General features: G+C 34.9%; 1 protein-coding gene across 2 annotated transcripts in view; it reads right to left on the bottom strand.

The window, feature by feature from the left end:
• The window catches only part of LOC112043619 (autophagy-related protein 16-1), a 242,328-nt gene that overhangs the window by 97,241 nt on the left and 120,842 nt on the right, over window positions 1–24,245 (bottom strand). The window lies entirely within an intron of this gene.

Here is a 24,245-nt window from a genome sequence, read left to right as displayed (position 1 = left end):
TTCAGCTTTATAACCTATATACCTTCTTGTAACTTTAACGAAATACTCTTAATGTATTAGTATACATTAAGAGTATTTCGTTAAAGTTACAAGAAGGTAATGTTACAATAGATTTATTTTGTTTTTTTCGTAGATTAGTTACAAAATGACATTGTGTCTACAGAACACGAAAAATATTAGATAATATTACCAAGAATAATTCGTTAAAGCTGCATGAACGCTACAAAGTTACCAACATTACGCTATGCTTATTGAGTAGAATTAGCACTAAATGGGTACGAAAATTAGCGATTATGATATAGGAAAGCATTTAGGCTACCAGGGCTGGAAATGATTACGTAAACTTTACGGTGAAAAGGTTAATCATGGGCAATCTGGGATCGTATATTACGATGGAGTATTTTATATCTTTATTAGTGCAGGCGTAGTAGCAAAAGTCAGCAGCTTTTGCTATATAACCATAAGACCGTTTACGATCCCGAGATTCCAATTTGTGTATAATTATGAGCTTACATCACTTGTTTATTTCAAATGGTTATTACTGTACGCCAACATGGGAGATTTATAGAGTTTTAAAATATGTACAGTTACTTTTAAATGTTTTAATTATATACGTCGAACGCCTTTATGTGTGGTGTTCGAAGGGAGATATTAGTCTTTTATTGTTAACAGATTTTTGTTATGGAAATTATACGTTTACAGAGATTGGTAATATATTATTAGGAAAGGAAATTCTGTTATTATATTAGTCTTAATTCTAAACATCTTTTTTTATTACAGAAAAAAAATCAAGTGGTTAATGAAGATTAAACTTAAGCACAGGCAGATACAGTGTACCTAAATTACTTTAGATATCTTTTTCTATCTTTCTTATCAAAGTGGTGCTAACTTATCAAACTATGTTATTTGCCGGTAATCTGTATTATTTCAATGTATTAGAAACATATAACTCTGTTTAGAGTTTCATATCGTCATCTATAACATCGAAAATCGCATGAAAATCCGTTTTGTAGCTTTTGTGAACAGACATACAGAGACACAGCGGAGGAGTAAGTTTTATAACAAGTAAGTATAAAAGAGGTTAATTACAGAAGTTTCTATGTGGGTCAGGCGGAAATATTGGGCCTTAGAGTCTCTGACTGGGTATCCTACTTTCGTTCACATCTCTGCGTATTGAGTTCAATAATGCACGGATTAACCCCTACGTAGAGCCATTAGGAGAGGTAATGAGATAGTAAAAGCACCTTATTGGAAATGGTTCTAGCCACTCTAATCAAAGTACCAGCAACACTTTAATGCGCTGATCATGAGCCTAAATCGACTACTCGACTACTATCTTTTCGTTAATGATGATGCAGTATGTGAAATAATGTTGATTTTGTGACGATGGGGTAGATGACTCATATAAAATTTAATATAAACAATATTAATTTCGTATAGCATATGGAATATGGAGCCGAAATGTATCGATATTACTTAATATAAGTTAAGGATTTCTTATAAAACTTAATTCAAAAATCATGTATTTTTAAATTTTTTCCAAACCACGAGAACGCTCTCGTCCATTTGTGACGTCACGATGTTATTTGATGTCACTAGAGGAATAAACGTCAAACTAAGGCAATATTATGCTTCTTTCAGTCTTGTTATTATACGGTTTAGTGTAAACGGGTTTACGTTACACAAATAAAATATAGACCATCATGGCTGATAGCGTTTTGGCTCGTACTGTCAAAAATATTTAAAAATTAAAATTTTTATGTATTCATGTCTTTAAAAAATATATTGATTTCTTTTCGATCTAGTAAAACAATAATGAATAATTTAAGACCCTTTTTAAAAACTGTGTCAACTAGCCTATTTGTGTTAAATGTGGGTACGACAATATTCAGCAGTTCAGTAGGACGGGGATCGAACCACGACCTGTTGAGACTTCGATTATAATTATTATACATATAAGTATTTAATTTTATTTTTCTTTTAAATGTTTAATAATAATAAAGTGCTATGGTTGAACATTACTAATATACTAATATATACTAATGAAAATAATTCGTTATTAGTTATTTTAATTTCAGTCACGGAGATTTTATTTGGGCGGAGGAATTTCGAACCATGATACTTTTCCAATCCAGGTTGACGGGTAAGATACACACCCTCATTACCCACTTTTTAACGGCATTATCTGACAATATCGTCAGCTGATTACTGACGACATACAATAAGATTAGTTGTACACTATTATTTTAACGTCCCACAAATCTGATCTACGGAGCTCACTGTAGCTCTCGTATCTAACTATCTCGCAACAAAAGTATGTCGCCTAGAACAATCTGAAAAATTTATTAGAACAAAAAAGTTCGTGCTCGGCTACGCTATCGGGAATCGGATGACACGAGACGAGTGCCGAAGTAGCTCGGCGTAGATTGAATTGGACAGCCGGGATGATATTGTTGGAATTACAAGCGTTTAATCGTGGAGAATGAGCGCGCGACGCAGCGTCGTCTGTTGCGATGTGCTGACGGTCTGCGGCGGCCAGACAATTTCATGAAAACTGTAAGTTCGTTAGTCTGTGGACCTCTATAGGTAAATACGCCAATTGTGGAGTTTGGATCGAGGCAGATTTGGAAGGTAGGTTCCAAGGGTCAAGATCCTCAATTGTGAAAGTATGAAACGTAAATTTCTCAATATTTTTAACGGATATGATATAGGAAATCGTGTCCCCAGACGCCATTCACTTGGATTCGCGGAAAATAAATTCCCTTCGACAAATAACGTTAAAGTTTGTTAAACAGAACTTTAAAGGTCTATAGCGTGGGTTGTGTGTCGCTAATATAAAAGTCTTGATAGATCAAGTAGGAGAGTGAGTGAAAGATAGCGAGATGCACGGAAGAATGTTTATTACAGCACAGGCACAAGTATAAAGTTCACAAGAAAGAGTAGGTACATCAAACACTAGAAACTATAGCTATTTAGCAGATACGTAATTAAAGAGAATAGGTATGCGCGCGAAGTATAGCCGAAAGCAGACTTGAGACTACTCGCCGCGCCGCGCACGGCACCGAGCGAGCCGCGTGCGATACCGTTAACTAGTAGCCTGTGTGCGTCGCAGTGTACAATGCACGCACACTAAGGCCGCGCGCTAAAATCTAATATATTAAATAATTACATTGGCTAACAACGCATATTTATGTAAAATGTAATGTTAAATCAATTTAATAGACATTCAAATGTAATATAACATAATAAAGATATTTAATGACTTTCAATTATGTGCCTATGTGATTAAGCTATACAGTACAAGTATTTACGCGTCCGCCACAGGTCTCTAGCGAAAGGTTACCACGAATGTAAGGGTCTGGTAAATGGAGACATTGATATCTTATAGAAAATACTAAAAAAAATAATTTTACACTCCAATAATTGAGGATCTGGACCCTTGAAACCGGCTTCCTACAAATCCACCACGATTCAAACTCCATAATCGACTACGTTACTTACCTATGGTAGGAGCATAGACTGACATACTGACGCCTTCATAAATGAGATATGTCTGGCCATCGCATGCTGTTCTACGACGCCGACAATGGTCGCGCCGTCATGCCGAACGTCGTCCCCGCGTCCGATCACGACCGCGACATCGGAAATCAATAATCGAATGATTTAGCTACCGCGCCGCCTGCGAACTTGATTAGACACGACACTACTAGCTGCATCTCCAACGAAGGTTATGACAACGATGGTTCAGCTCGAGGAGTATGTCAAGTGTTCTGCAGGTTCCACCACTGCCATACACCTCGACCGAAGTATTCTTTGGCATCCCACAGCATCTTTTTTGCATCTTCCAAAGTCTTATTCACACTTTTTGGACACATCACCTAGATTTATATATAGTACGGGAGGAATGGCGACGGATTATAAAGCTTGCCACCACCCCTAAAGTGACGACTATGACCACTCTGTTAGTGAGTGCAGCGATGAAGAAGAAGTTTTCTGACGTCATTGGCCGAATTTAGCCGGCGAATTGAAACAAACATAATTAAACGAAAGCCTGCGATGGCCAGATACACCTCATTTTATGAAGGCTGAAAGTTTTTTTTTTTTTATTATTTTTATTATTCTTTACAAGTTAGCCCTTGACTACAATCTCACCTGATGGTAAGTGATGATGCAGTCTAAGATGGAAGCGGGCTAACTTGTTCGGAGGAGGATGAAAATCCACGCACCTTTCTGTTTCTACACGGCATCGTACCGGAACGCTAAATCGCTTGGCGGTACGTCTTTGTCGGTAGGGTGGTAACTAGCCACGGCCGAAGCCTCCCACCAGCCAGACCTGGACCAATTAAGAAAATCTCAAAATGCCCAGCCGGGGATCGAACCCAGAACCTCCGTTTTGTAAATCCACCGCGCATACCACTGCGCCACGGAGTCCGTCAAAAAACAGGTCATGCAGGTTTGTACCGGTACATAATTTTGTCTCCATTCGCCAAACCCTTATCTTCGTAGCAAGGAGCAGGAGCATGGGCTGCCAAACTTTCAACCATCATAAAATGAGATAAGTTTGGGTATTGCAGGCTCTAAGTTTATAAGTCGGGCGTCGGTCGATGACTGATTTAGAGTAAACGTAGCATGAGAATAGTAAAATCGTGATAAAATTCATGTTTACTTGTTAATGTAAACATAAATACAGCAATGGTACATACAACTCATGATGAAGACAGTCAAGCAAACACTAGCTCAAACTATAGCCTCATGCGTTTTGCTCATATATGTGTTTTAGATTAAAAATGCACATGTGCCTACTTTTTTTAGAACTTTTTAAGAGTAACAACATACGTTTTTTGCGATTTGAACGCAGCGCACACAACGGAAGCTTTCAAAAGAAAAATACGAGAATTTTTCTTTGCCACATTTTTCATTGATACCCCATTGCTCCTCATTTTGCGGGTTGTTAGCTTACATACAGACTACAGCCTCGAATGAGCTTATCAACACAAAAATAATTTTTAATTTCGAACTAAGTATTCCTAGATATGCGCATTAAACCAAACAAAAAACTCTTGAGCTTTATGATATTAGTGAAGATAGTATACTACCTATAGTATAACAGTAACTGGCACCTACCGAGTAATTAGTACGCGATAGTTACCGCTTCAGTTGTTAAAAAGTAGCTCAAGCTATAATGGCTTGACCGAAGTAAATGTGCGGCCAGCCTTACAAGTCATGAAACCACGCTAAAGTCAATTTACAGTAATCAATATGAAACTTGTTCACATTGACGTCTAGAACTGGTCCACACATAGCTGCGTAGTTATTGAGCTGAGCAATAACAGCATTCAAAGATGTAATCTTACTCTTAATTGAATTTCGTCGAAGGTATCAAAGCAATTGACATACCACAAAAATGATCAAATTACGCTGGGCCCGAGCGGCTCACACATTTGTGAATCAGTACGTGTGAGTTGGAAATTATTTCGTGTTACTCACAACTACCGTTCATTTCTGCTAATAAAATGTAAGGAATTCATATATCAGGAAAAGATTGTCAAGTATGGAGAAAAGTCAAGAGTTCAAACGTATAGCGAGATATCTATGGAAGTGCACGAATGCAGACAGTTGGTTTCAACGGCACAAATGCTATTCCCGACATATTGATCTTATAGGTCATAACGGTGTTTTTATTTACAGGCCAAATACTAAATCTGGGTACTATAAAAGGATACTATAAAATTCCAATTAGGCTTAGTTTACATACACATTTGAAATGTCAGGTTTTGTCTTTTAGCAGTGAATCTACTACTGGTATTCGTTGATATGCAAGGCATATATTAAGGAGAGCCGGAAAAAAAATTAGCAGATTCGTCGTCATCGTCATCAACCCATATTCGGCTCACTGCTGAGCTCGAGTCTCCTCTCAGAATGAGAGGGGTTAGGCCAATAGTCCACCATGCTGGCCCAATGCGAATTGGCAGACTTCACACACGCAGAGAATGAAGATAATTCTCTGGCATGCAGGTTTCCTCACGATGTTTTCCTTCACCGATTGTGACACGTGATATTTAATTTCTTAAAATGCACACAACTGAAAAGTTGGAGGTGCATGCCCCGGAGCGAATTCGAACCCACACCCTCCGAAATCGGAGGCAGAGGTCATATCTTGTACTTAACTTGTAAAAAATCATCATAATTATTATCATTTACAAATTATTTCCACTTCCTGTGTGAAGGTGAAAGCTGATTCGAGTACTCGTATCTTTATTTTTAAGAAATTCACCAATTATTATTAGTCTATAGTAGGTAACCTCGACTCGTCATAAGTTTTTAGCACATTGCTTTTTTCGTTAATATAAAACTGTGATTTTTGCGAAAGTTGTCAAACTTATTGACAGGAAGTGGAGTAGGTAAACATTGAGAGAGTCCTCTTCGAGCGAATGGTTGAATAAATATTTACTCAGACGTCGAATTACGTTGATGGCACGTACGTGAAGTTAAAAATACCCACCAAATTAGCCTTCTTTTATTTTGTTCTCAATAAAAATGCGAGCGCAGCCGTGGAACAAAGTCTAATTACCGCCTATGAGGCGTTGCGATTACATGTAAGGTCTATGTAATAGATACCGCGGGAGCTTTCCCTCAGTGTTTTCTCGGATGCATCTTCAATAAGCTACTATTACCATGATTTATATAGGATCGATTATTGGTTAGCTTATTTAATGACAGCCGAGGCCTTCTGGCGTTGCATATGGTGCCACGGTATGATAATAAATGTATGCACCGGACCGGAGAAATCAAACCTTTTTTTCATCTAGTATATAATTTTTTCAAGCTGCAATGTTGAGAATGCATGAAAATGATACTTTTCGAATGAAAAAGCAAAATGGTTTCGTATTAGTAACCACAGAGAGGTAAAGTTATTTGCGATCAAAATACGACTTGATATTGAGAAAAAAGGTAGAGTAGGTGTTGAGGACATTTGACTTCTACGAACTACATACCGCAAAATAAACGTATTACTAGCAGACGACGCGCGGTTTTTACCCATATAGTTACCGTTCTTATAGGAATATGGGGACAAAATATAGCCAAGGTTAGGTACTCGAAGATTATGTAGGTAAAAGATTTTTTAAAGATGTTGAGAAGTTTTTGACCAGACAGTTCTCCAGTTCTGTATTAGAGTAGCAATGGCACAGGATAAGTTTCTGTTTGCCTCAAATGTCAGCCAGTCCTTGGATCATTGGTGAAAATGTAAAAATAATTTTAATTGCAGTGTTATCAATATTAATTGTAGGTATACTCGATAGATAAGAAGATATATTAGATTACGCATCAATCTGCAAACTATAACTTAGGCCAAAATTTGAACACAGCCTATTGTACTTTGATAGACACACATCAAATTATAAGACATCAGAAAGTAGATGAAGGTTATCACGCCCATGATTGACAGGAATTTCTCTCCTGTCTATCATACGAGATAAACTTCAAGTTGCTCATTTTATTCCTTTCAGACGGACTCTTTATCAAACGCAGATTCAGTTTGTAATTATTTTTACTGCTCATGGCACTTTGTGATTAAAATAACTGACAACTCATTTATCTAAATCAGCCTACTTAGCTGGGCACATTCTAAATCAATCTATTTGTTTCGGTACAGTTGGGCATCGCTAAAAAAATGAATGCAACGTTTTTCGAATCATTATAAAAACTATTTGTTAGATATTGACCTGCTTGATTTTTAATCATATGCTTGAATATGTTTAGGTATTAAATCAATGCCCATTATATTGTTTAAAAGTGGGTCGTAATAATTTGTCATTGTAGATATTTCTCTATTTTCTTCTTAGGCTCTAAATCTTTACATCAAAATATACATGTCAAAATGAATTGACAAGCTTCACGAGAAACCACAAAATAAATAAATAGCTCTTCAAATATACTATGCACAAAAATTAAGGGAGCAGAAAAAAAATCCAAATTTTTGGGGGATTTTCAACAGGCTGTAACTTATACAAAAATGGTCGAACAGCAAAAAAAAAAAAAAGCAAATTGTAGCTCTAAATGTTTAGTTTTTGGATCTGAGTTTGAAAATTTAAATATCATACTTTCAACTTATAGAATTAAAAGGATCTGGCTTCACAAGCTTAGCTTAGACCATAAAGAAAACCATCAAAAGGTATATTACACCAGAGAAAATTATATATTTTCAGCAGTGACACTGGCTCTCATTCATACTGCGTAATTATAGAGCACTGCTGATAAAGCTAAATGAAATATCTTTGATATGATGGAAAAGGTTTCCAATTAGGAATACCGCTCTGTAATCAGGAAGTAATCCCATTAATTATGAAAATGAAGACGTTTTGAAATGCGGCGCTTTACAATTATAATTATGGTACCCGTTAAAATTACCCTGCCCATGTTGACATTACGCAAACGAGACCATATAAATCACTACGCGGAAATTGGTAATTTGTGGATTTTGGGAAAAGGAAAATGGATCGGCGTGAAGTTGGTTTACGATATCATAATACGTTACAATAAAAACATAGATTTAATAATCAGTTCAACAATATAATTATTAAATTTTTTTTTATAAATCATGTAATAGAAGCAGATTTGGAATGTTTATAATACTTCAAATAGTTTCATTATAATAAAATTATTACAAATATTATCTCAAATACCATAAATCTAGTTCCCAGCAGAGTATTTTTACTAACTATATACTAACTAAATATATTATTTTAAATGTTTTATTATTTTCCTATGCAAAGTGGACACAACTTTGCAAATCTTTTAGGTAAGTACTAAAAATACTTTCACTGTACCGTAACTTGCAGAACGTGTAAACATTGGTTTCGGTTATAATCATTAACGTTTAATTTTTATTGTTAACGCGTTAGACGAAGAAAAGTATGCGCATAATTATTATTGTATGCTGCATAAACAAAAGTTTCTAAATCAATAAAATGAAAACTTAAAACTTACAGAAACACGTCATTATTTTTTGACAAAACCTAAAGATAAGATAAGATGTAAGTTAAAGGCTAATAAAGATTGATAAAAAGTGTCACAATAGCGATAAGAAGCTACAGTTCCTAAAAAGTAGCTGTAGCTTGCACTAAAGAAACTCTCCCTGTGTAAACCTTTACAGTAAAGAAGTACACAGAACAGAACATACACAGGACACAGAACAGTAAAGAGTAAACAGATGATATCGTACTGAATATTAATACAATACAATCATCAATTCATACATTACAACCCATATGGTTCCAATGTCAGTAAACATACATTATTGTCGATAGATACATATAAATAAAATTGAAATGCCTGTCTGTGATTTCAAAATAGTTATATTTTATCAGTGTTATTAAACAATACTAAAACACAATAAAGTTTTGGCGAGCCGTGATAGCTCAGTTGGTACCTTTGCCTCCGATTCCGGAGGGTGTGGGTTGGAATCCGTTATGTGCATTTTAAGAAATTAAATATCACGTGTCTCAAACGGTGAAGGAAAATCAATCGTACCAGAATACCAAACCTGCGTACCAGAATTTTCTTAATTCTCTGCATGTGTGATGTCTGCCAATCCGTGTTGGGCCAGTGTGGTGGACTATTGGCCTAACCCCTTTCATTTTGAGAGGTCGAAGTCACGGACGACCGCTAGTAGTAATATAATAATTTATGCCGGCATTACTGCGAATCATTTAATTTTTTTTGCCCCATGTCGATAAAAAGCATGTCCCGCAATACATGAAAATGTGTTATTCAATTCATTGTAATTTTGAACAGTTATCTCAATTACATATAATTTATCGCCATTAAGATTGTGCACTATTTGTGGACACATTGTAATGTGTGCAAAAAGTTCGAATTGAAATTGCTCCTACGTCTAGCGGAGTATGAATATAAGTACAGTAATTATCCAATTCGACGGTCGTTAAACGTATGTTATTTACAACCGGCCTGACCGACAACAAATCCTATTTTAAACCGTGTAATGATACAGCCTTTAGTGTAACACTTTAGTAACAGACAGATGTGAAAATAGTCTACAATGTAAACTGTTACGGTGGCTAAAGATAAAATATACAGATGCGATTGCTGAGGGAGCATTAAAAAAAAGACGACAATTGATAAATTGAATGCATGCAGCTTGAATGAACCACCTCGCTATGCGCAGGTCCTGTTTGACTTGGCTCGGCTGGTGCTCAATCAATTACTTACTCATTACCCAATTAGTACGTTCTGTTACTTATTTGAGAAATCGTGCCTCGGTTACTGCGGCGTTCGTACGTTTATATTATGCCCTTATTTATTGCACTTAAAACGACAGTTTGTAAGAATAAGACCAGAGTTTATGCAAAGCAGGTTGGCTAACCACATAAATTAAGTCGACACCCAATTTTAACGACTCGCTTCACACTTGGATCAGCGACGTGCGCGTCGATGAATCAAATAACCTAACGGTATTTAGTAGTACGCTGTGCCGTGTTTATAATTAAAAAAAGGGTGACCAGTTTATGTCAAAGTTTTGGCGAAGTTGTAAATTATGCGGCGCCTTGGCGACGAGCACCAAGTTTATGAGCGACGTTATGATGAATTTTTATTGAAAACGGATTATCATTGTCAATTGCAACAGGCTGTAAATAATAAGTAGGTACATTGACGCCGATTATATGATATGAACTTTAAAAAAATGTAATATAACGTATAATACTGACGATAAATTTATATAATGTGGAATGCAACATTGTATCATCAGTCATGGAACAATATTTATTAGGTATAGCATTGCAGTTGCAACTTCACCACATTTTTTATAAAAACTTGAACAGTAAATTTCGACTAGCTGATAGTGTTTCTTGACAAAATTTCACTTAATACTTTTTACTTTATTTGAGATTGACGTTTTAAATATTCATTTAATCGAGCTTTTAAAGTTGGTTCTCAAATGGGTACAAGAATATTAATTAACATCAATTCTTAAAAAAAAAGAATGTTTATATATTCTAGCATTCTTAATTTTATCATCAGGAATCGTGATTTTTCCGGAATGAAAAGTAGCCTATGTGTTAATCTGGACACATAGGCTACTTTTCATTCCGAAAAAATCACGATTCCCGATAATAAAATTAAGAATGCTTAAATACTTTGATATAAAGAAGGTTGCACATTATTTATCTCACAAGTTTAGTTTTTTTACACAAAGCCAATAAGGACATTGTCAAAATTATATTCTTTAATACGTAGTCATCATTATCAGCTCATATTCGGCTCATTGCTGTGCTCGAGTCTCCTCTCAGAATGAGAGTGGTTAGGCCAATAGTTCACCACGCTGGCTCAATGCGGATTAGCAGACTTCACACACGCAGAGAATTAAGAAAATTCTCTGGTATGCAGGTTTCCTCACGATGTTTTTCCTACACTGTTTGAGACACGTGATATTTAATTTCTTAAAATGCATACAAAACTGAAAAGTTGTCGGTGCATGACCCGGACCGGATTCGATCCCACACCCTCCAGAATCGGAGGCAGAGGACATATCCACTGGGCTATCACGGCTCCAATACGTAGTAATACTATCTAATAGGATAAGATAATGTCCACACTAAATGCGTTAGTAAAATAATAATAATAACAGAGGTGCCAATTAGTGGAAGTCTGCCGCTGATTTTAGACCATTTTTGGCATTGCAGGACTACAGTCCATAAATGTGCTGTTAGTGTCACCGAAGTGCGAACGACTAACTATTGTACGTCCTGCGATGCATTTTGATGAGCAACCCGTCGCACTGTCTACCATTGACATTACAACAACGTATATATAAATCGCATCCAGACATGTACGCTGCACAGGTCTGCGATTGTTATTAACGCTGGTTAAAATAAAAAAAATAACGTTATTATGATAATTTTGTATGGTTTTCCCGTTGTCATAGAAATAAAGTTTCGCGTGTCTGTGATAGATTAATTAAGCTATTGAAAGGATAAGCTAAAATTTAATTAGCTTATTAATTAAAAGTTATTTCAAAGTACCTTGTGCCATTAATACGAACTTAGTATCTCTTTGAATTAATTTACTTATTGAAATCGGTGAGACAAACTACTGCGATTTTGAGTGACCTTTGCGACTTTTGATCGCGAGGTCCTGGATTCGAATCGTCGTGCTTTGAATATAAGTACATGAGAATTTTCTTTTTTTATAGAAATTCTGCTCTACAGCAGAGTAGGATTTGGGTGGTGCTACACTCCCATATTTTGGAGACTAGGTATATCTAGATCATCAATCCCAGTTACCATCATTGACATTTGACAGGTTAATAATGATGTTAATAGTTAATAATCGATATCGATAACAACAATGCTGTACTGTTACTAACTATAATGAGCAAAAGCAGAATGTGCATTAAGAACCACGACGTTATTTATCTGAATATAAAAATTGACACTATCAGGAGAATTCAATCTAGTTATGTATTCTGTGATCTAGGTTTAAATGTAAATAAACCAAAATGAAAACCAGATGACCGGGCCGCGAGTGGAGTAAAATATTTTAACCACTACAAAAAACGTGAAATATTTCACTCTACGCCAACCCAATTACAGTGAATTGTTAGCACTCATTTGCGTAAATTTGCCGAGTTAATCGTCTTCTTGGTGTCCCTTTAAGATTTTATCTACGTCTTAAGGGTTAAAAAGGGTTCGTTAAAAAACACGCATTGATTAGCCCACATCGGCGTTACATTATTTAGCGAGGCGCCAATAATCAGCGCCGCGGTCTGAGGTATGCGAGCCTCCGCAAATAGACGCATTAACCTGTCACCGCATACTCACCAACTAACCTACAAAGCCCTTGGGATGAACACGAATAACGTATAAAAAGTTATGTTGATTCTATCGACACGACTATAATATTCCATTCGGACCGCGTACATGTGTCCACCGGTACTTTAAAAGGAATGTGTTTCTGATTATTATTATCACTATAAGCCTATAACTAATCACCGTACAAAGGCTCCCTCTATTATAAAAGAAATTTGTGTGGTCTTTTACATTTACAGAGTTTACAGAAGGACTCATACTATATATATTTTCATTAACAAACTGCATTATCAAATTTGTAATTAAATAATATGAAATAGTTTAAGGTTAATAACCTCGTTATTGATACAAGTTAGGAGGAGGGTAGTTTAGGTACCAAAAGGTGTTACTAACCGTATTTTTTTTACCGTTGCTCAATCAATAGTTATACCACTTAATGTCCTAAAAATTGCGTGGTACTTATTTTTTATAGTAATATGTCCAATATTTCCATTCCCCTCCAACTAGTCGGGAAAGACTGTGCTAGGAGTGGGTACGACAGTAGACCAACGGGGCGGGGATAGAACCACCACCATTGATGTGGATTTTCATCCTCCTCCTAACAAGTTATCCCCCTTCCATCTTAGATTACATCATCACTTACCATCAGGTGAGATTGTAGTCAAGGGCTAACTTGTAAAGAATAAAAAAAAACCCCCCGGTGATGAGTCCGACCGCTCTTACCGTTGAGCTATTGAGGGTTAAATTGACATTATCTCTTTTCGACGCTCAGAAATTATTAACTTTTTCCTGGTAACTCAGTTAGCTACTAGAATCAAGAATTTTCGGAAAATAAAAAGTTGATCGTCTGATCGAAATGTTACTACTCATGAAAAATTAATTTGATAGTAATCAGTTGTAAAAAATGTTCTACGGATCCCTGATTATATAGTTTGGCTAAGCAGACTTCAGTAAAATGTATAATTACCAGCTGTTACTAATTCGGCCTAGTGTATCGTCCATTGCTTTTTGCTCGTTAAAACACGTAAGAAATGTTAACACCAACTTCTAACCAACCAGAACCATTTTGTATAAGGTACCTACTTAAAGTTGCTTAACGAGTACAATCGATGCTTTTACGTACTAGCTAACTAGGCCACACCGGTCTCATTTATTATTACGACCTTAGCATTTTTTATTTTTGTTGGCCCTAAATGCCTCGGCGTGATAAATATCTACCTACACTGCAGACTCTGGTCGTTTTATAAATATCTCCGTCGCCGTAAAAGTAATAGACAATTAATTGTGGTATGCAGAATTCATTTACAAAGATTATAAAATGATAACTTATTTTAAACGAACGTACAACTTGGTACTTTTTATTATTTTAAATGAGTTTATATAATTTGCAAACGATGTAAAAATAGATAAATACCAATTACCAATACTAAACTAATTGTTTGTGTTTAACTTCGATAATATCGGAATTTCATACTTAGCCAACGGTTCATCCCGTACAATTTTGTAAAAATCATTTTAACAAGTTGCGTCACCACCGAAAGAACCCAATTTTTAAATCTGAAGCACTTAGAACTGCGTAATTTACTCGATTGATTTATTTCAGAAGGGACACTTCCAGATTTGTTCCATAGAATTTTTACAAAAATAAGTTTATTAATAGGTTTTTAAATCAAAATTGCTGAGTATGCAATTCAATCGAAACTAAGTTTCGACCAACCACGCCAAATACAATCTTAAATCCGTGCTGAGAACTTCTTAAAAGAAAGAAAAGCTCTATATTTCTTAGCCCCACCCGGAACCCAAACCTAGGACTAAATGACGAAGTTCGCCGTCAAGAGTGTAGCGATAAAGAAGAAGATGCCACTCACAAATAACGTGGCTTTCTATTGGTAAAATAATTTTTAAAATTAGTTAAGTAGATCCAGAGATTGCCCCCTATACGACCTCACAAACATTACCTCTTTATAAAATTAGTACAGAGTACAGATTCAGATCACGAATAAAGGTATCTTCGTAAATTTTCCTTCAACCGCGTTCCGAATATCAATGACATAGTTAAGCACAATTAGGTGTTTTCTAATACGCGAGTCGTTCTCTATAAGGAGCTTCCTCATTAGACAGCTACACGGTTGTGTAGTCCAAGCCTATTAAGTATTCACCTTTGAATATCTAAAGTCCACAATTCCACATATTAAACGAAATCTATACTACAGTTTAGTTAAGAATAAAGATTATCACCATTATCATTATAGACGGGATATGGAGCTCGAACCAACCATGCTGTTTGAATGTGGGCTTAAGGTGATACTGTTAAGTTTGATACGTTAATCCCAACCGTAAAAGATTTTAATGATAATGACCGAGTCATGGCACATCTAACTTCTCAACTCCAGGTGGAAATTTTCACTGATTTTTTTTTTGGTAATAGAAACTATCAGTTCTTCATAACCCAACCCAGTACTCGAACCCAAGATCTGAAGCCATTTAGGCTAACTACTGGACCAAGAGCCAGTTAAGAATACAGATATCAATAACGTTAAACAGCATGAGTATTGAGTAAGAGTTATGCGATTTGGTTACTCGTTCCAGATTAGCAATGCGAAGATACGGCAAGTCCTTCCAGCTGTATCACAGAAAACATATGTATTTTCCCTATATACTTCCGTATAGCTTATACTGTAAGTATATTCAAGTAAAAGGATGAAAAGACATCTTCTAGATAAGCGCGTTCCACCTAAGCCCTGATGGGTTAAATATTTATTTTTATGAAAAAAAAACAATAAATGAATGTAGAGCTAATATGATTAAACTGTAGAGTGATTATTATAAATGTTTTATTACGTTAATTGCAATAAGTTGTATCATGTAGGTACCACCTACATACATATGCTGGTGTTAAATAAAATTATATTTTTGAAAGCAGAATCGTGAGAAAAAGTACAATATGCAGCGTATTGCATTATAACGAAAACACATTAAGCTTTCTGCGCCGGACTAACACTGCACGATATCCACTAAGCACCACCCACACTATCACTAAACGGATCCGGTTGAAAGAAAAATATACATAAAAAACGTCGAGCTATTTTTGTAGAGTATAAAAATAAATTGTAGCGAAAACAAGAAAACTGTCGTCTATTTATAAACTTTATTCCCCTATATATAACAGGGGATTCATTCACCGTACCATAAAAATGATACGAGCTTCTAACAAGTCCCGCGAAGAATATATTATGGTGGTAGGGAATTGAAGGGCTGTCGGTCGGAGCGATTTATCACCGGGCGGATCATCGCCAAGCGGTAGTGTTACCGCGGTTGGATGAAGTGGGATGGTGATATGATTGTGTGTTTGTGGGAAAGAGATGTAACATGCCGGGGATCGGGCGGCAAGGACGTCTTGCAAGGCCGCCCGCGTGTCGTTACCCCGATTATTTACTGCCCCCGGTCAAACGGACCCCTGTCAAGGGCTACGCCAATCAAATGCCCTTACAGATCTAGAAAATATATAAACATATCGCAACTACTACATATAAATTTAAAACATATTCTATACATTTTAGATCAAAATTCACAAAAATAAATAGTAAATGAAAATTGTCAGGCTGACATCGATCTTATTGGCGTAATCTTCACTCAATATAATGGGGATGCTGACTATGTTCGGATATATTGATTTTTATGAGACATTCGGGTAAATAAGGTCAATAATAACTAATTAACACATAAAAATAAAGACCGACAGGATGTTTGTAAAATAAATAAGATTATAAAATTTAAAATGATTCAAAAATCTTTCAACAGAATTAGTTGGTAATTCAAATATTTTTAGCTTTCTTACATTCAATGTGACATTTTTTATTATTTGAAGTATAAACATAAAGAATGAAATAACAAAGATATTAGTAATTTTTCTTTGAACGCCAATACAAATTTAACGATTTCTCGCATCGACGACGTCATTCTTTCGTGTTAGTATGGAGCGGTTTTTGATCGATCCGTGGCAAGCGATCCCTGTAGCTACGAGTTAGTGTATATGTGTGTGTATAATAATCGCAGATACCCTGTTACTTCTATTAAATTGTTTTACTATTAGCATACTCTTATTTTTTATACAATTTAAAAAAACTGTCATCATTCTTATTGTTGAAGGCTCAATATCTTCATAGTTAACAGGGAGGATTCAAAACCGAGGGGTAGTGGGTTCGACCCGCCTATTTGACTACTGTCCCCACTCCTAGCATATAATTTACGAAAAACTGTACAAAATACGAGGGGAACTGGAATATTCGTTATATCTAACAGATATGGCTAACTATTTTTTTTTTATAAGTAAAACTTATTACGATTTAGCTTACTATCAAACTAAAAGGAAAATCATGTCTAAAACTGTTAGAATAGATAAGAGCTAATTTTATAGTTGTGTCTACGAGTTTAAGTGCGAAAACTTAATATTTTATAAATAAAACTTACACATAAAAAATATAAATATTAACTATACCGAGTTCTAATCTATCTAATTGTTCTAATGAAATTTATTGTCATTATTTTAGGAACAAGTTAATTGTAATATTATTAACATAAAAATGGAACTGACTTCAAAGATGTATTTCAGTTATTTCGATTTTAAAACAAAATTACTAAACCGAATTTTATGAAAACGAAACCAATCCAATGAGTAGTATACTCTTCTCTTTCAATTAAAAAAGAATTTTCAAAAATGACGAAGTTTTGAAGTAACAAACATTAAAAAAAATATGCGTCGAATTGAGAACCTACTCCTTTTTTTTTGAAGTCGGTTAATGATAAATTATATTGGCTTGTGAATTGATATCGGCTTAAGAGACAAAACTAAATGGAATCCTCTAGACTTTTCTATTTAATCATAGAGAAACTTTACTCTAACTAGAATCATTGCTCGGTCTTTAGTCATTCGTTATTTTTGTTCTCATTTGACAACCAAACATATTCGCGTCGCCGGCGGCAGATAACCGAGTGGTTCTATGAATATGATCATATATCGACGACACTTCGATTAATCATAAAAATCATTGTTGCATTACGCCCACGTTTAATTGAGCACGGTGTTTTTTAATCCCAACACGGGATGGACTCTGTTATTAAGTTGCTGATTATTGCCTTAGATATGGGTAGACAGGAAAGTTAGCCATACTCGCATATAAGCTTTAAGTTAATGCAGTGACACAGTGCGTATTTAAGTCGTTATGGCGCATTCAAACTAAATACAATGGTGATTATCGGGGCTCCTGGTCGCGAAATTAATTGGGCACTCAATCGTAACGAGTTCCAACCAAGAAGTAGGATACTTTACTAAAAGGTTTAAGCTGGGTGTAATTATGTGAAATTGGAACTATTAAAACACTTGTAAGATTTGCTTAACTAACACTTAACATTAAAATTTTAAATTCGACTCGACTTGCAGTCATTATAAAATCACCGTCACAAGTATTTATTTTATAGTCACTTTTTGTGGATTTTAGTTGCATTTATATGCATAATAATTATATTAGTTAAAACACATTTAATTAAAAACCAGTTATTTTGCTAAAAACCACAGAAAATGGTTTGCATTAAACCATTCACACCTTTAATGTGATTATTATCTACGAAAGTATGGTTAATTTGCATAATTCATTTTAGATATAATAAATTACTTGCTAGCTTATGACATTAAACACTGCTTCTAGATTTCTCATTAATGATACAGATGTCTGTACAATTTGTACCGGACTAAACAAAACTCGGTGATACCACTTTTTCTTACAGTTTTTCTCAGTTCTATTTATGCAGTAGGTACTAAAATAACATCTTGTTCAGCCATCTAATTGGCACATTTAAAAAACCTTATAACAATCAATACCTTGTACAACAAGTGAGACTGATGTTGCAAAAAGTAATATAAACTCTTTAATTGACCGCAGTGCAAAAAAAAATATGTGCAACTAGGGATTACCTGTTTCATTCGCATATGATTTCTAATTCAAAGTGAGTTTAATTCTTTAATCCCTATTACTTTCTTAGTAATTATGCTTGCTAGATATCAAAATACAATGTAATGAAAACTAAATCTAAAGTTTTATCCTTAGAATGCTAATTTTAAGTTGACTCGATCTATAGAGACAGAAAGAAAACTTTGAATATTATGCACATTGTTTTAAGGTACAACAGCATTGTATGAGGCGCTTTTAGTAAACTCCTAAATGAAATTTTAGGTTTGTGATTGTATCTACTTTCACCTTTTTTTCATAATGTAAAAACAATAGAAATCTCTAATTATTCAAAATTCTCTAAATGAAGATATTTTGATTATGAGTTTAATAAACAGTAGTTTTCACTTTAATCTTATTATGAAATAAATAGTATCTGAGGTAGTGAAGGGTAGGGATAGGGTAGGGGTAGGAGTAGGGTAGTGAGGATAGGGATAGGGAAGAAGTGCACAAAAGTCAAAGCGAAGCTTGACCGGGTCCGCTAGTTTAAATATAACAAATGAATGAAATCTTGTATTTTCAGTGGCTTCGTGAATTCGTACAAATATCTGTTTTTTTTTTTCAAAATTACATTGAGTTCACTAATTCGTAGATAAAAAAAAATATCTTCTAAACAACAGGCTCATCAATAAATATTAATGAAATTTAATGTATAAATACGTTTTTGGTTTATAAATAACTGTGTTTTCTCAATAGTTATTTATATGAGAATTTTAAAAAGTTTTTTTAGTTTTACACGAACTTTTTAAAATGTTTGTCTTGTCTGTCTGTTTGTCCGGGCTAAAGATATAGAAAATTATTCAACACATAGGCTACTTTATATTGCAGAAAATCCATGGTTCCTGCGAGATTAGTAAAAAAATAAAATATCACGCGGACGAAGTCGCAGGCGTCCACTATTATATAATTATATAAAAAAATATATACACGGTCGAATTGAGAAACCTCCTCCTTTTTTTGAAGTCGGTTAAAAACGATTTACTGAAGATGATTGACCTGGTCCTTGCTCAAACATCGCCAGTCGGCATCTCTGTTTTTGCTGTAACCTCTTTGGTGCGTGCAAATTACGTGAACACCAACGCCTTGTAAGGTCAGTGTGAGGCGACTTTAGCGACTGCGTCACAGTAGATATATTACAAGCAGTAGTTGGACTTCATACTAAAGGTCGAAACGCGAGCTATACCTACGCAGCTCGTACGTGGGGTGATCGTGGGGTGAAGACCGTTGCGACTGTGCCGCGGTGACGAACGCAGTGTATTGGATTTTTTAATTATGACGACTAGGAAAAAAGTTATTATTTTTATAAAGTTTGATTAATATTTTGTATTCTAAAGGCATAATTTAATAAATATATATATAAATAAATGCTTAAATGATAAAATTGTGTAAATAGGTAAATGACGTAAACGTTAATATAATATTATTAAATAATTATTTATTAACTTCTTCATTTAGGTTGTTTTCTTTGATTATTATGTAATACATAGATTTAAATCTTATGACATGTATGTTTTGTATACCTGTATTTTAAGGTAATAAAGAAGTTACGTAAAGAAGTTGTTTGAATTTAACAACATTATTGTGTTGCTCATACTTTAATGTATTTGAATAAAAAAAGTAAAGAGCCAGCTGATATCAATATACCTATCCAGATTTTTTTATTAAACTACTAGCGAACCCGGTCAATCTCAATTTGTTTTTTGTAGTTCCTTCCCTACATGCCAAGTCAGGGTCAATTTTTTATCGTCTATTCTATAGTGTGGGGGTATCGTTATCGGTATTTTTGTACATTACATAAGGGGTTAAAGTGCTAACATAATCTACGGAACCCTACACTGCGCGTGGCCCGACACGCACTTGACCGATTTTTTATTATTTGGTCACCTAGTGTGGCGGTAATAGATAGATGGCATCACCAAAATAAATATATGAAGGTCCTTCAAGATCATTGATTAGTATCAGCGTTATTTAAATCTACCAATCAAAAAACAACACGCATTTTATTGATCACTTCCTATTTTACTACAATTTACAAAGTATTTTATTTGTTTATTTAAAAAAAAGTATATTTACAATCACATAACTAAATGGAAACACAAAGTTGGCAAATGTAATTAAAATGCTGGAGACAGGCAGCCCTATCACATGTTTACGGAGCGCGCGGCTGTAGGTATTTATTTCAAAAATATGGCCGAGTTATTATACTGCTTGTAATATATCTACTGTGACTGCGTGGTGGTGACAAAATCGAATCCTATCACGCATTGACTCACGCACTATCCGGATCGACGGGTTTGTTTTATCTTTAGATCTTGATTTATAAATTAATATCGTTTAGCTATAATTGGAACCCCGGTTAGGGCACGAATTTTATTGCTCAGTACGAGCTATTAACTTTTCACTTTGCGTTGTTAATCTTCCTGTCGAACTGTTTTGATCTTTTGTTTTTCTAGAGACGATAGAAAAATATAAAAAAAAAAGAATATAAATGTGACTTATAAGCAAGTGACCTAGATCAAACGGTGTACTTTATAACAGGTTTAAATAAATAAGTGCTGAGGTGTTTTTTGATTTGAATACTTTGAGATGTGTTTAGATTTTAAAGTTTCAGCATAAGGCACTTACTCGTAAGAGCTGTTTCTTTTGTATGTGTAAAGCCACAGGCTAGATGATCACATTGGTTACTTTTCATCCCGGAAAAATCCATGGTTCTAGGACTTGTAAAAAAACTGAATTTCACGCGGACGAAGTCGCGGGCGTCCGCTAGTAGTGTATAAAATTTCAGTTTATATTAAATCTGTGTATTTTTCAGGTCAACGAATTCAGCAAATATTAAGGCATTCAAGTTTTTAAAGTAACATATTAAAACAATCGTCTCGTTTTAAGATATCTTTTATTTCAAGAATCTATATCTAACGGATCAAAATATATTCATAAATTATACATAATAAACTTAAATACATAATGTTGTTATGTAATACGGGTTATAACTTATAGGAAATTTGTCACCAGGTGCCGTTTCCTCTTACAGTTTCGATGATTCAGAAAATTTATTATTAAAGGAGCGTCGATCGTGTTCGATAAAAAAAAATATTGCTGCCAAGAATAACAGTCATACGTATTCTACTATAAAGATGCAAAGTTATTATCGAAACCAGTTCGATTAAAATTCAACGACTTGTGATGCGATCGAGTTTACGAAAAGATATTGACCTCGACCGAGGTGGATGGCTTATGATCGATGATAGGTTGAAAGTTAGCGCAGGTAATTGATATGTTTGGTGGCGCTAAACAGGTATTCGGCTCTCAAGGATGTTTGGCTTAAGTAGCTGTTGTCTATCAGATAATACAAGTAATTGAATTAAGATAATAATTATTCTTAATTTATACTCAGATTATAAAGAGGTTCACGAAGTTGTATCTCCAGATCTACTGAATCTATTTTAAAAATTATTTTACTAATAGAAAGGCATGGTATTTGTGAGTATCATAGACTATATTTTATCCTGGTATTCCAACGGGAACGGGAACTAGGCGGCTAAAACCGCGGGGCGTACGCTAGTTCAATAATAAACTTGGTTTCATTGCACTTATTTGTTCTTATGTATAGAAATGATGCCGTACATTCTTATTTGTTTTTTAGAATTTGGCACAGTGTTTGTGCATTGGCCAAACAATTTGGGTCGTACCAGTTATTGAACGCGTTCCAAATGTGGTTTTAATCAAACCTATTCATAAGTTTCTAGTATTCATTTCTCTTTAAACAAAACGAGCATCAACATTTCACGTTACAATTCGCGAGACTGATTCCCCGACGAGTGATATGCAAAAAACGAATAAAAGATCAAATTTAGGAGCAAAAGATATAAATCAGAGCGCGGACAACACAAAGCGAATTTGAAGTGAGTAAAAGTGTGGCGCCCGATTGAAAGCCTTCTATTCCTATTTATGATATTGAAAGATGATCACTGAATGGTAAACTTTTTCTTTATGCCTGTGTACCATGCAAATGCTGTTAGTCATTCACCAGCGTGAGACCTCTGACAGCGTAGATTAACGAGCTTCCGCCAATAAAAGTAACCAGAGCACGTTATAATAGTTTGTAAAGTACCCTCATTATAGAGAGCCTCTCGGACACGTTTTAATAACAATCGTACCAACTTACTGTTACGCTTTTTTCGTATTGATCGTTTTTGCCCGCGGGTTCGCGCTATAATAAAACAAGAAAGAAAGATTTATTCAAATTGCACATCATAGAGAAAAACTATGATAAATAAAACATTGCAATGTACAAGTAGCGTAGTTATATAGAGTAGTTACGATGCCAAAACAGTTTTCACTCACATGTACGTAATGCTTCCGTGAAACCCGTAAGGTGACGTTAGGGCGGTTTTCATGTAAACGTATTAATAGGAAATCAGAAAGAGATAAGTTATTTTAAAAGTTTACATTAATAAGCATATAATATATAAACACAAACAAATACAATACTGTATATTTCGTCAATCAGTTCAATGTCGGACAATACTCTGAAAGTTATTTCTGTATCTCTCTGGAACTGTAGTTTTTTCCTAGGTAGGTATATATCCTTTCTCTAGCCCTGATAACGTGTATGAAGTGATATATAAGTACATATATATAAATAAATGTTTCAATATGAAGTACATATATATAAATGTTTCAATATGAAAATTATCATTATTTTAAACATTCTTAACAAACAAACAATAATTAACTCTTTTATAAGTTAATTCGATCCGTATAATAATTTTGAATAGAATGACAATCCGATTGAAGGTATCGATGTCCAGAAGCGTCGTTATAGACAAATTGTAACGGGTTGCGGCGCCGGAACAACGAGCTGCTCATTAAGTCGATCAATGTTGGGATCAAACGTTGTGCGGAATCATTGGCAAATTAATTTGGCGGACGCGAGATCGAGTAACGGTGTCGGCGTGCCATTGACATTCGTCAGGTGGTCGCCGCGCACTGGACAAGCCTCGTACCTACGCGTCGCAGAATATCACCAGCGTTGCCAATTTGTGGGGCATTCCCCAAATAGCGGGGAATTTTAACTCAATTTTGGACAATTTCCCATTTGAATATACAAAAAAATCGACATATAAAACATCTCATCATCATGAAATATCGATAACCACTTGACGTACAAAGTTAAAATTTTGCAGTTTATAGTTAGTAGTCAATTCAATATTCATTTATTTTAGGTTCAGTAGACGTCCGTTAAGAACGAATTTTGCAAAAAGGTCGGATTAAGGAGGTCTAAGGGAATTCGAAAATTTCAAGTGTATAAATATGGTAAGACCATAATTATAGATATAATTTATTTTTAGAAGTTGGGGGAATCGTGGTATATTTTTCCCCAATTTGGAGAACTTCACGAATCATGTCGTAG

This window comes from Bicyclus anynana, chromosome 10, assembly GCF_947172395.1.
Source record: "Bicyclus anynana chromosome 10, ilBicAnyn1.1, whole genome shotgun sequence".
In the NCBI taxonomy this organism is placed as follows: domain Eukaryota; kingdom Metazoa; phylum Arthropoda; class Insecta; order Lepidoptera; family Nymphalidae; genus Bicyclus; species Bicyclus anynana.
Note: the sequence above shows the minus strand (reverse complement) of the source record. Positions and strands in the feature narration are given on the sequence as shown.